Below are 12,920 nucleotides of genomic sequence, written 5' to 3'. Positions count from 1 at the left end.
GAAGGAGAACGGAGAATTTAACACCACAGGCATGGACGGTGAACTGCAATTCTAAAGTTTTGAGGTCAAAAGTTGCAGTCTTGTTTCTGAGTTTGCTGTTCTTCCCTTAAAGTCATTGTTTAAATCCATTTAATCTTTTTTATTTCTGCTCTCATGAAAATACATTTCATCTTGATTATTTGCAACTTGAAATTCTGCTATAGATAAAATCTGCTATTTAATTTCAACGGCAATAGAATTAACAAGGCCACAGACACTGAGAATGAAGCATTCTGTTCCCCAGTGATGGGCTCCCAGGACTGACCTCTTAACCTTTCCTCCGGGCATGCTCACTTCTTCACCCCTCTTTCATTATATAAGCACGGAAGGAGCCATCTTAGGTTCTATTTACCACATGCAGTGCTACTGAATGCCATGCTCACTCCATTAACCTCTTTCAGTAACTAGCATATGTTAATAAGGGATGATAAACCCCTGTGAGCTTATAAAACTGCTTCCCTGCCTTTATGTCTCCCCTCACTGCCACATTTCACAAAGGAGATAGGGAAGACTGCTACATTGGTGTTAGTTTGGTGGACCCAAAAAACACAGCACGGAAGATGTGAAGAAGAAAGACCAACCCTGCTGTCAAACCCTGGCAGTTGGCAGGCTCATGGATGGATGAGGACAAGGAAACTCACATGGAGGAATGCTTGCCTACATGGCAGGAGTGTGGCTGTAAGCACACTGGGCTGAATGGGGACATTGGACTCCTCCACATAGCAGTACTGTCAGGTAGGACATGTGCCATGGCAGAGCTCATTCATGACTTCCAACCTAAGTCAACCTAAGTTAGAAAAGCCACAGAGCAGAACTGTGATTTCCTGTTGAAATCTTTGGACACAGAGAACCCGGGTCCTAATCGCATATGAATAATGCAGAGAATATAACTGAGGGTGAGAGGGAGTGATTTGGTATACCTCCAACATAAGTAGGGTGGTGTGAACTACAAAAAAACTCCACCCGGACCTATCCGGACCGGGCTACAGAATGACTCAAGCAGAACAACGCAGCTCATGGCATCAGACTGAGCAAGGCCCGTGGGAAGCCTTTAGGGCCAGGTTAGAGCTGGGTGCATGTCTGAATGGATGGTTAGAGGAGGAGAAGGCCATAAAGATGGAGATGAGTGTTGAAGGGGAAGCTCAGGTAGAGTTACAAGATCTCATGCCTGGAGAAGTGACTGATATTTGACACTGTCAGTGGCCTTTAATCTCTGTTTCGGAGGCGTGGGGCCCATGTTGGTACTGTGAGAATAGCCTGAGCACCACTCTTAGCAACCAGGGGTGAATCTTGTGGGATTTTCAGCAGACCTCTGCTACCTTGTGTGTGTAAATCAACCCCGGTATAATAAGAAGGCCCAGGAGAGACAATCACTGCTTCAATTATGACCTAGCTCCCAATAGGCTAAGACACAAAGTCCACTTGACTGTCCCAGTGGGCCTGAAAGCTGCACTTCAGAAGGCATGTGGCTTTGAAGGTGTCTTCGGGTATATTCCACCCTGTCTTAACACAGCTTTACATTAAAAGCCCAAGTACCCACCAGAGTTTATTGGTTTTATGCAACAGGCTGAAAGAACCTCCCCATGAAATGCAACAAGTGAGACCCCAAGGTTGCTGCTGGAAGAGGTGTTAGTGGGGCCAGCAGGGGGCGCTCACCCTGCGGTCCATGTGGGTCCTAATGCCCCAGTATAGTGACGGGGACACTATACTGTAAACAGGCGCCGTCCTTCGGATCAGACGTAAAACCGAGGTCCTGACTCTCTGTGGTCATTAAAAATCCCAGGGCGTTTCTCGAAAAGAGTAGGGGTGTAACCCCACGTCCTGGCCAAATTTCCCATTGGCCCTTACCAATCATGGCTTCCTAATAATCCCCATCTATGAATTGGTTTCATTACTCTGCTCTCCTCCCCACTGATAGCTGATGTGTGGTGAGCGTTCTGGCGCACTATGGCTGCCGTCGCATCATCCAGGTGGATGCTGCACTTTGGTGGTGGTGGAGGGGAGTCCCCATTACCTGTAAAGCGCCTCGAGTGTAGTGTCCAGAAAAGCGATATATAAGTGTAAGCAATTATTATTATTATTAATTATTATAAAGCTGATGCAGAATTCTTCAGTTATAAAGGTTTCAATAGAATATGAACAAGGACAAGGGAAGTAAGCCTGGGAAACGTTTACAAGTTAACCAGGATGAGTGGAGAGTTGAGGGCACAATGCTCTAAATGGCTGAGCAATGCTGAAGGGTAAGCTGGAAAATTTTGAACAAGGAAGAGTCAGCGTCAGTGTTGCATCATTTCTGCTTCTCCACTCCATGGATAGAGTCCTTATAAAGCAATGATACAGACAGTAGCATTCAGATGAAGAATCCGGAAGGGAACTGGAGACATTTTATATTTTGTGGCAGGGTGAACTCCAGCAGGGCAGTGTGAACAGGTAAGAGAAAGGAAAGAGATACAAACATGAAAGACATTGTTTGGGCCAAATGTGAGATGGGTAGGACATTCAACTATGAAAAGGGAGATGGAAAAAAGAAAATACAAGAAGGGAAAGTGCAGGCCATGTGGGTGCCATGGAAGAGTGAATTAGAGTGAAGAGAGAATGGATGGGCAAACAGGGTGGCTTAGGGAAGGCCCAGGGAACACAGTTATGCTGGATCACCATGAAGAGACAAATGTCATCAGGACAGGTAGAGGGACAAGGGGGGGCATCATGGCAACTCCAATGAACAGTCTACGTCCATGGTGTATGGAAAAGTTGGGCTGGTGTGGCTGGCTTGGAAAATTACACTCTTGGGGAAGAGACATTCCCACTGCAGGAAGAGCTGCAGACGAAGTGAGATAGGAATACACACAGGCCCAAATGGCCGTTTGCTGGGAGATGGAGCCTTGGTAAGGTCTTCTCTTGCTAAAGCAAGCACCGAGGTCCTACTCAAAATGTGCTTCCTCAAAACATTTTCACTTAAATTAAGTCCCTTCTAGCAAGAATTTTGCTTTTTAGCAAAAAAGAATTTTCCCTTCTATACATGCAATGGGATTTTCCACTTGATGCAATACTGCAAGACACGTCTTAGTTTGAAACAGCTGAGGTTAGACACTCTCTCAGACTAGGACCTGAAATCTAGAACACAGAAGTTCATCATCTTATTGCAGTAAGAAATTTTGTATAAATAAGGATGTACTGAAAAATAAACAACTCAGCTCTCATATAACCAAAGGAGCTCATTTAGCTTGAAGATATTAGCAGCCTTAACTGGAAATTTGCAAAACTTAATGTGAAAACAGTATGAGCTCTTTCACAATGGGTATAATTTTGTTCATAATGCTCTTCCTTAGTAACATTCTGAAGCCAAAACCAAAAGTTTCCAGTGCTAAATATAATAAATAAAATTATTTTGGAGGGTAGAATGAAATACAAAATTGTGGCTTAAACCTACATTTAGAAACTGGCTTTCTCAAGGAAAATTGATATGTTCCTTGTCATCACCCTATATTTACACATAAAGAGTACCAATCTACATATATCTACATTTGTAAACTATGTAAGGTAAAATGCAAACAATTTGGTCTTAACTGACAGTGAAATGGCTGACAGTTTGCATTTCTATTTGCTTTGGCCAGGAAACTAATTTAAAGGGTACATTCCAGACATATTGGCACAGAGAAATGCAAACTAGGTATCTGTGAACTCTAATAATATTTGTTTCATGAAAAACAGGGTAAGTACAACTTCACAATTGATCATTTAAACAGTTTCACTGACAAAATTTCATTTTAAGGGAAAAAATGTGACATGTTTTTTTTTGTTGTCCAGGTGTGCAATGTTAGGTAATCAGGCATTCATTAAAGAGATATTAATATTTTATCAACCTATCACACTTTGACTTCAGAGTTTGAAAGCCAAAATCGAAAGTTTAAATTAAAAACAAAAAAACATCTGTTAAAAAAGAAGCGGGCAATTTAGCAGAAATCTTAAAAAAAACACCAACTTAATGTGAACCACAGCATTGAAATTGGGTTTACCAAAGCTATAATTTGAAATACTGTATAGCGAAGAAATTAACAGATATATTTACCAGTCTTCGACCAAGAAAAACAGTTGATGGAAGAGAAATGATCAAAAGCCAAACTAGAATTTGGTAGTACTTTGTACTCAGAGGTACAAAGATGAACCAGAAGATTTATGGAAGTTTTTTGGACAGATGTGACCAAGATGTGACATTACCAAAATGAAGCAAAAAGTAAAGTCTGGAGAAAGAAAGGAGCTGCAGAAGGTCCAAGGAGCACCACCTCATCTGTGAAGCATGATGGAGGTAATGCCAGGGCCTGAAAATAAATCCTCAAGTTTACAGAAATATTCTGTCTGCTTATGCAGAAGAAAATGCTTCCATTCCTATCGGGCAGCACTTCATGCAGAATGGCAATGACTCAAAACATACAGCCAAGACAAACGTTCAACAGGAGAAAAAAGTGGAATATCTGAGACTGGTTAAGTCCATCACCTTTTTTAAATACAGTTGAGCATTCTTGCTTTTTACAGCAGGAGAAAGAACTGAAGTCAGAACAGGCAAAAACTCAAGGTGGCTGCAGACGTCTTAGCAAAGCAACTCAGATTAGACGACTATCACACAAGAGTTTAGTGATCAGCAGACCCACAGACACATGCAACTGTCAGACATCATGTAAAATACAGATTTTCAACTAAAAGTTAAAGTGATTCAGTCAGGTTGTCTCATAATTTTGTTACTTTGGTGTTTTGTATTTTATACTTCAGTTTAGGGCTGGGCAATAATTCGATAACGATAATTATCGCGATAAAATTTTCCTTGAAATAAATTTAACAAAAGTTCGATAAATGTTCGATATATCTGTTTATGCTTTGCGCATGCGCACAAAATACTGCTGCTAGCGTGGTGTTGTTTACCCACACGGTGGTGGCTGACAGGACTGTAGTTAGAGTGGAGAAATGAGCGACACTGAAGCAAATGTAGTGCTGCCAATGACCAGCTCGAAGGACGATGACATTGTCAACAGACAAGGTCATTTAACTTCGGTAATTTGGAGATATTTTGGCTTTTTACGATCAGACATAAAACAGAGCACTTTAAACTTTGCAGTCTGTCTGAACCATCTTCTATGTGTGTTTTATCACACTGCAGTATTTAAGTTTTCTATTAAGATATTTATTTTGTAAATTTTACTCATGCATATTTTGACATAAAAAAGACTTGAATACTCTCTATTCATTTGTTTCTTCAACTTTCACTCAGGAGAACAAATCTGCCTTTAAACTTGAAAGAAAAAATGATTTGAGATTTATTGTGATAATTATTGATATCGACTGATATGAAAATTTTTATCATGATAATGTTTTTGGCCATATCGCCCAGCCCTACTTCAGTTACAGTTATAATACCCACTAGCAGTAAAAGTGAACCTGGGTTTCTGGGCACAAAACAATCACATGATCTAGAAAAGTGCTTCTGGCTTCCTTTACAACATTTGGATGGGGATTTGAATTTGGCTAGTCTGTACTGCTCTTAAAATATGTTTTACTTTCATGTGGCCACTTAATGCTAAACTGTTTATTGAATTAGGGGAAGGAAAAATGGTTTATATAAAAAACACTAGGCTAAATTAAGGTAGATCTATGGTAAGTTTTTAAAACGTTGCCATAGTTCATATATATATATATGATTATATATACATATATATATATATTACAATATAGTAAAATAGTAATATACTGGGTACTACTAAGGAAGGATTATAGGATTAAAACAAATGGAGTTTAAATTTGTTGTAGCCTGCTATTATCACCCTTCCAACTGTTATATCACCCTTCCAACAATATACAACAGCAGAATACTCTTTCAAGAAGCACCTCTCATGCAATACATCCAGACATGTCTTATGTTAAAAAAATATGTGCTCTGCTATAATGCAATGACTTTAAAAAGCAACCAACAGGTTTCTTAAATCAATATCAATAATGCAAACATAATAGCATCAAGAACTCTTGGAAGCTCATAAAGTGAAGGTGGGTTTCCAAATTCACAACTTTACATACAGTAGGAGACAAGAGACAACTTTCGAAGCCTCAAGATTGAATAACTTTGCAACTTTGCAAGCAAGCTGGAGCCTGTTCAGTTTCACATCAGATAAATCAGCACGTAACAGTAGTAAAACAAAAAAAACATTATTTCAGCATCTCTATAGCTTGTTCTTTAAGTGACCCACAAGAGTTTTAGCCAACCTATTGTAAGTATAAAAGCTGAGGCATCACATTTACTGTAACAGCAGCTTTCTTATTCAACCCAGTGAGAGAAACATTATTCCTAGAGGACACTAGTCTTAAATATTCCAAAAATAGACAAATACAGACTGAAATACTGGTAAAAGTTTATGCTTACTAAATATGCACTGTTTAAGAGCCCAGGAATGTATACACAAAAATACTACAGTACATTGCTACTACAGTTCTCACAGGATAATAATAAACTTATTAACAACAAAAGAAAAAAACAGACTGACAGGAGACAGTACTAAAGCCAAGGAGCAACCAGAACCACTTAAATAAAAAGAAGGTTTTGAGTCTAGATTTTAAAGAGCTCAAGGAAAGCAACTCTCTGCCATCTTTGGGGTCAGAGTTCCAGAGTTTTGGGACGTAGCAGGAGAAGGCCTTGTCACCTACAGAGCAAAGACGGGCTTGGGGGCAGACAGCAGACCAGCATTAAATAAGCGAAGGTTGCAAGGTGGGGAGTAGGGCGGACAATAGTAACTCAGACATGTACGGAGGTGTCAAGCCATGCAGAGCTCTGTAGGTGACCATAAGGACGTTGAAATCGACACAAAACCTGACAGGAAGCCAGTGCACGGATAGGAGTAATGTGATCACTTGCACTGGACCTGGTCAGAATTCTGGATTCAGTGAGCAGTGCTGTGGTAGTACTCAAAAACAAAACAAAAGTGTTTGTGAGCTTTTCAGCAACAGTTAGCGACAACATATGACGTGGTCTGGCAATATTTCAGAGGTGGAAGATTGATGTTTTGACAATATGTTGCACATGTGGATCAAATGTCATGCCTGTCAAAAATCACTCCATAGTTCTTCAAGTTTAAGTGAAACTCAAGTAAAGTACCATCAACAGGGAGGGTTGCATTGGTTTTACACAATTATTGGGGCATGCCAAGAAGCATGATTCAGTTTTGTCACAGTTAAAATTATTGTGTTTTTATATTAGAGATGGAATTAGACAGTACAGAGACAGCCACGTCAGTCTCGGGTTAGGAAAGGGCGTAGATTTGGGAATCATCAGCATAGAGATGATAATTGAGACCATGTGATCTTAATAGCTGAACAAGTTGGAACATGTAAATGCTGAAAAGTAGGGGGCCCACTATCAAGCTCCGAGGAACACCAGACTTAAGTCCAATTTCAGAACTAAACCTGCCGAGAAAGACAAATTGACGTGAGACCTGAACCATTTAAGAGCAGTGGCAGTAACTCCAATAACTTGTCTCAAGAAGAGAAAGTAACATATGATTAATTGTGTCAAAAGCAGCACTGAAGTCAAGAAGAATAAGGATAGAAACAGGACCGGAATCAGATTAAAGTTGGTGACTTTATTCAAGGCTGGTTCTGGGCTGTGAAGTTCTTGGAAACCAGATTGGAGGATTTGGAGGCAAAGTTATTTGCAAAGACATGGCTATTCAACTGAATTGTAACAGCATCTTTTTTGCAAGATTTTTGCAAGAAAGGGTAAATTGGATATAGGGCAAAAATTGTTTAGGTTGTCCAGAGCCATATTTGCTTTTTTGGCACAGTGATGAGAGCAGCAGTCTTGAAGACTGTTGGCACCACAGCAGTGCTCAAGGGCTCATTTGTTAAAACTGAGGACAATGGAGCAGAGTGGAGTGAAACAGGATTGAAATAGAGCAGTGGGAATGGGATCTAAACAGCAGGTGGTAGATTTCACATGTGAAATCAATTTACTGAATGCATGCAGAGTCAAGCAGAGAGAAACTAGAAATAAGGGAACCAGTAAAGCTAGGTACACAGGGTGGAAGTAACATGCGTTGTGGAGTGAATGTGATGCTGGATGGTGTCGATCTTGGAGCTATAAAAACTCTGCAAATTTGGAATGAGGCGAGTAATGCGGTGGGCAGTTTGGTTTAAGCAATCTGTTTATGGTGGAGAATAGGTGTCCGGGGCTGTTATGGTGGACTTCAATGACATGGGAGAAATAGCTGGATTGCAGCAGATTGCACCCTTGTATTCAGACGGGTGCTCCTTCTGAAAATGAACATTTAGGCCAGAAAAACGCCACCTGTTCAAGTTTACGGGAAACTGCCTTCACAGGGCAAAGCTGGTCAGTGTACCAAGGGGTACAGTGAGAATAAAAGACAGTCCGAGTTTAAGTAGGCGCTAAAGTGGCAAGGATCGACAAGAGAGAGAGCTATGAAACAAATGTACTTTGAGTGAAAGAAGCGAGATAAGGAGGACAGAAATGTGGTCAACTGATCGCCAGTGCGAACACTTACAGAGCGTGAAGGGGAAGAGTGCGAAACAGGAAAATCAAGATCGAAGAGAATAGCAGAGTGGTCAGAGGGGCCTGGTTCAAGATAAGAGAAATGAGAAACAAAAGAGTCATTTGCATTTACAAAGTCCAGGGTGTGTACCTTGTTATAAGTTTGGCTAAGAACAAACTGGGTTAAAACAAAGGATTAAAGTGGATATTAAAGTATAAAAGTATAAAGTGCAATGTAAACAAATTTTGGACATTTTTACGCAGAATTCGTTACTACAATGAAACATAATTGCATTATATCACCCTTAAGAAAAAAGAGCATTAAATTCTACTTTAGACCCTTCAGCAAACTGTGGTAAAGAGGGAGCTATTCACAAACTACACTGACCAGCTTCTACAACAGAAGCAACAGCTGGCTCTGTATAGTTGAAACTCTTAGTGACAGGGTTATTTATAAACAATGTATTCTGTAGCAAATACCTCGATGATAAAGCCACAGTTTTTTTGAAAATACAAAGTTCAATTATGCTATGTATCCCTTTAATATTTGGCTCACATAAGCATATGTCTGAGTGAATTCTTGCATGCCAGAATTTAAACATGTTTGTTGTGGTATAACATAACAAAACATAAAGCATGGTGAGATTATGATTAAGAGATGGTCCGCGTAGAAATATGTGGCAAAGAAACAAAGCAAGAAAATCAATTGCAAACCAAGGTCAGTGCAAGCTACTCCAAAACATTTTGCAAACATTTTCCATGATTACACAAGAGGCAGCTTATCAGTTATTTTTGCATAATTGCACTCTTTATTAAAACTGAAAATGATATATAAACAAGGTGTTGAACATGTTCAAGCACGTATCAGGTGTGACTATTACTGACTTTCTGCCCAAAGAGGGCTGGTTTCTAATCTTAGCAAACAGTAATTTACACATAGATACTGTAGTTTAAAACATCACACAAGCCTGCCTCTTGTACATGACACACATATGAATAAAAGATAAGGGCTACTACACAGATAAAAACATTAGAAGCCAGCAGAGTACTTTTTTTTTTAAAAAAGAAGTACATGGCTTCAAAAATTACCACCAGAGAGGCTGGAGGGAATTCTTATTTGCTTGAATCAAAAGCTATAGGATCTTGGTTTAAAGAGGAGCACTGACCTACAAAGTTGTGTGTCACTGCAGAGCAGGCAAACTGCTTGGCCATGGTGTATGTCTACTTAAATACAATCCAGATCAGAGCTCTCAGCTGTTCCCACCCAATTAAAACAACTAGTAAGCCGCATGAAGTTGTGTGTCCAAACCTACCAGCGCTCAAGAGGAAGAAACTAGTGGACAAAGCAAAGGCAGCGGGCCTTTTCATTTTGCAACAGACCTGATGCTAGAAATAGCTCCCTGGTGTGAGGAAGTTGACCAAACGTTCTGACTGCTTGAGATACTAAAACTGGATAGAAAACCTAGGCCCTGCACGCCTGTACCTGACCACAGAATGAAAGTCTTTACAAAAAGCAGACACGACCTTTTGTAAAAAACAAAATGTCTTCTCTTGAAGTGGGGAAAGGCAACTGGTCATATAGTTTGATAGGTCTAGTTTTGTCTTGTTTGTCCAAGAGGTCCTGATGGTGACTGTAGATTGTAGGGAGCTGTAGATTGTAATGTGTTCAAGGAGATTTGTATCGACAGTTCTGTGGAATTTTTGTCTGTGATTAAAGCTCAGCACTTGCAGTATACAGTGTGTTGCCATGTCTTACAGGTATAATTGCTAATGTCAATGTTCAAATACTACCTTTAAATTTGAACATGAGTTTTTTCTGTATGTTTTCTCCATTGTAGAAACAATTGCAATTTGACATGCTGGCAATTTTTGAAAATGGTTAGCACTGGGTCTCTGGGTTCAAATCCTGGTGTGCTATCTGGGGGGAGTGCATTATGCTCTTCTTGTACTCGGAAGGATTTCCATCAGATGATCTGCAGTCCAAGGAAATACCGGTAGGTCAATTGTCTTTTGTCTGTGTCCTAATCCAGGGTGCATCCTGCCTTACACACATTACTTGCCAGGATTGACTCTGACTGCCCTGCAGCCCTGTACTGGATCAAAAGGTTAGAAAATGAATGATGTGAAACAAATACATATTTTGCACAAATTCAATTAAATGGAAAAGGTTGAACTATTCTAGCTTGAAGGTTAGTTCCCACATTGGGTTATTATATTCCTGTTGTTATAATACTGAGTAAATATTGTGTTTTGAGCTATTTCTAAATGTGCAAATGCTTCCTTCTTCAAAGGTGTAAGTATCAGTAGACATCTAATGTCCTATCTTCTATGGTTAGACTAAGAAACAAGAAGCACCATTCCAGGTATCTCATACTGGCACTCTGTTTGACAGTATAGGGTAATAGGTGAGCTATGCTACAGGTAGTTTGACATCTTTCAGTAGAGATACTCTTAACTGTGATTCTCTAGTCAGATATCATGCGTATATGTAAAACCTTCAAATCTGTGACACAGAACTCTTTTTAAAAAAACCTGATCCCCCAGAAAACTATCAAAGCATATTGATCTTTTCCCCTTGCGTGCAGATCACATTCAGCTAGCCACAGCTAGACAGGATAGCAATGCTATTCAATGCTATTCAATAGCAATGCTATTCAAAATGAACAACAGTGGCAGGAGTTTGTCTGCATTTGGTCTCGACCTCAGCTGGCGTAGTACTAGACATCTGTTTTTGAGATTCTTTCTCAACGCAGGCAACATCTTATTGATTCAAGCTCTGTAAGAAGTTTTGTAATTAAAATCAAATGCAATACTCTGGCTAAAAACTAAAGCATGACTCTATAGTCTTCTCTAGCATTAACTGAGTTCTACAGTATATACGCTACCTCATGACCTCATGTTTCATAAGATGTGGAACCTTTATCTCTGTATCTCTTACTTGTGGTTTCTTGCCTATCTCTATCTGTATTTCTTTTCTAATGACCGTTTCTCATACTTCCATTTCCTACCGTACATACAGTATATACATATGCATACAGTCCCATAATCTACATTTCAGGGATCTATAATTGCTTTACAACAACAGAAAAGTGTATGTAATCTGTACCAATCATCAAACTCACTACAATATCTTAAACACTTGAAATACATTGTTTTTATGTTGCATAATATAATCAATTCAGTGTATTCTCACCAGAAACAAGCAATACTTTTTTAAATTTCAAATGGTTTTTACTAATAATCGCCATTGAAATAAAATGGATAAGGAAATAAAAAATGTTACAAGTTTTACTGCATGTTACCTCAGACAAATGCAAGAAAAATAGCGATACGGGGTTTTAATAGACTTCAGAGACACAGAAGTAAATACATCTTATTCTTTTTGGCACGTAGTAGCTCCTCTAATGGCTTCACATCGCCCTCAAAAAAGAATGTGGAAAATAATAAATTGCCTTAGTTTTGCTGTTTTAACCAGGTTGAAATAACCCAGAATTGCTGTTTTTCTCTTCTGAGATAGTGTTCCCTATTCTGATACACTTTTTAAACACTTAAGAAATCAGTGAAGTCAAAAACATTTATAAAAATTGGATTCCATACTGACACATTTTGAAGTTACAGAATGCTTCCTCTTTGAGCACATATGAGAATCGCTTTCCTTTGGGAGTTCTAATGTTTATTACCATTGAGATTTTACATTCAGTAGCAAATGGGTCTCAGATTGTGCTTTTAATTTATGACTGCACTTAGGATGCTTGTAAATGTGATCTTTAGTTGTTCCCTAGCAAAGTTAAGGGAGTATAATGTGGCTTGACCAATTAAAATAATTCTGAGAACAACAATTTGATACAAACAGCCCATAAACATGTTTTCTCCCTTGTGACTCTATGTTAATTCTGTAGCTCATAACTGTTATCTGTCTTGTTAGGAGGCTACTAGCTGTCATGAATCATCCCAGAAAAAAAAAACAACTGACCATTATTACAGAACTCGCTGTCCTGAGACAGCTGAAAGATGACTCTTGCAATATCAAAGACAAGTCACATTTTCTTATGATGGAGTACAGAATGTTGCCAAATCAACTAAGATATTTTTAGAAATATTTAAAACTCAAAATTCTTCAGCTCAGTTTTGTAACTAAAACAGCAGCTTCAAAGCATCCACTGACACTCACACTGTCAGACCTGATATTTCTTTTTCCACACTGCAATCTGTGCTGCACCAGCAGTGGTGTAAATCACAGAGGGAGGACAGATGTACTGGAGGTAGCTCTTACTGATAACACAACACCTTCAATTGCACCAAGAAAGTCACAGAGGGACCACAAACCATAACTCATGTTAATGATCTCTGCACTACA

The 12,920-nt window shown here is 39.2% G+C and overlaps 1 protein-coding gene across 5 annotated transcripts in view; it reads right to left on the bottom strand.

The window, feature by feature from the left end:
- fgd4a (FYVE, RhoGEF and PH domain containing 4a) overlaps window positions 1-12,920 on the bottom strand; it is a 128,874-nt gene that overhangs the window by 36,050 nt on the left and 79,904 nt on the right. The window lies entirely within an intron of this gene.

Source organism: Atractosteus spatula, chromosome 8 (assembly GCF_055471065.1).
Source record: "Atractosteus spatula isolate fAtrSpa1 chromosome 8, fAtrSpa1.hap1, whole genome shotgun sequence".
In the NCBI taxonomy this organism is placed as follows: domain Eukaryota; kingdom Metazoa; phylum Chordata; class Actinopteri; order Semionotiformes; family Lepisosteidae; genus Atractosteus; species Atractosteus spatula.
The sequence above is the reverse complement of the archived record's forward strand: the minus strand, read 5'-3'. Positions and strand labels throughout refer to the sequence as shown.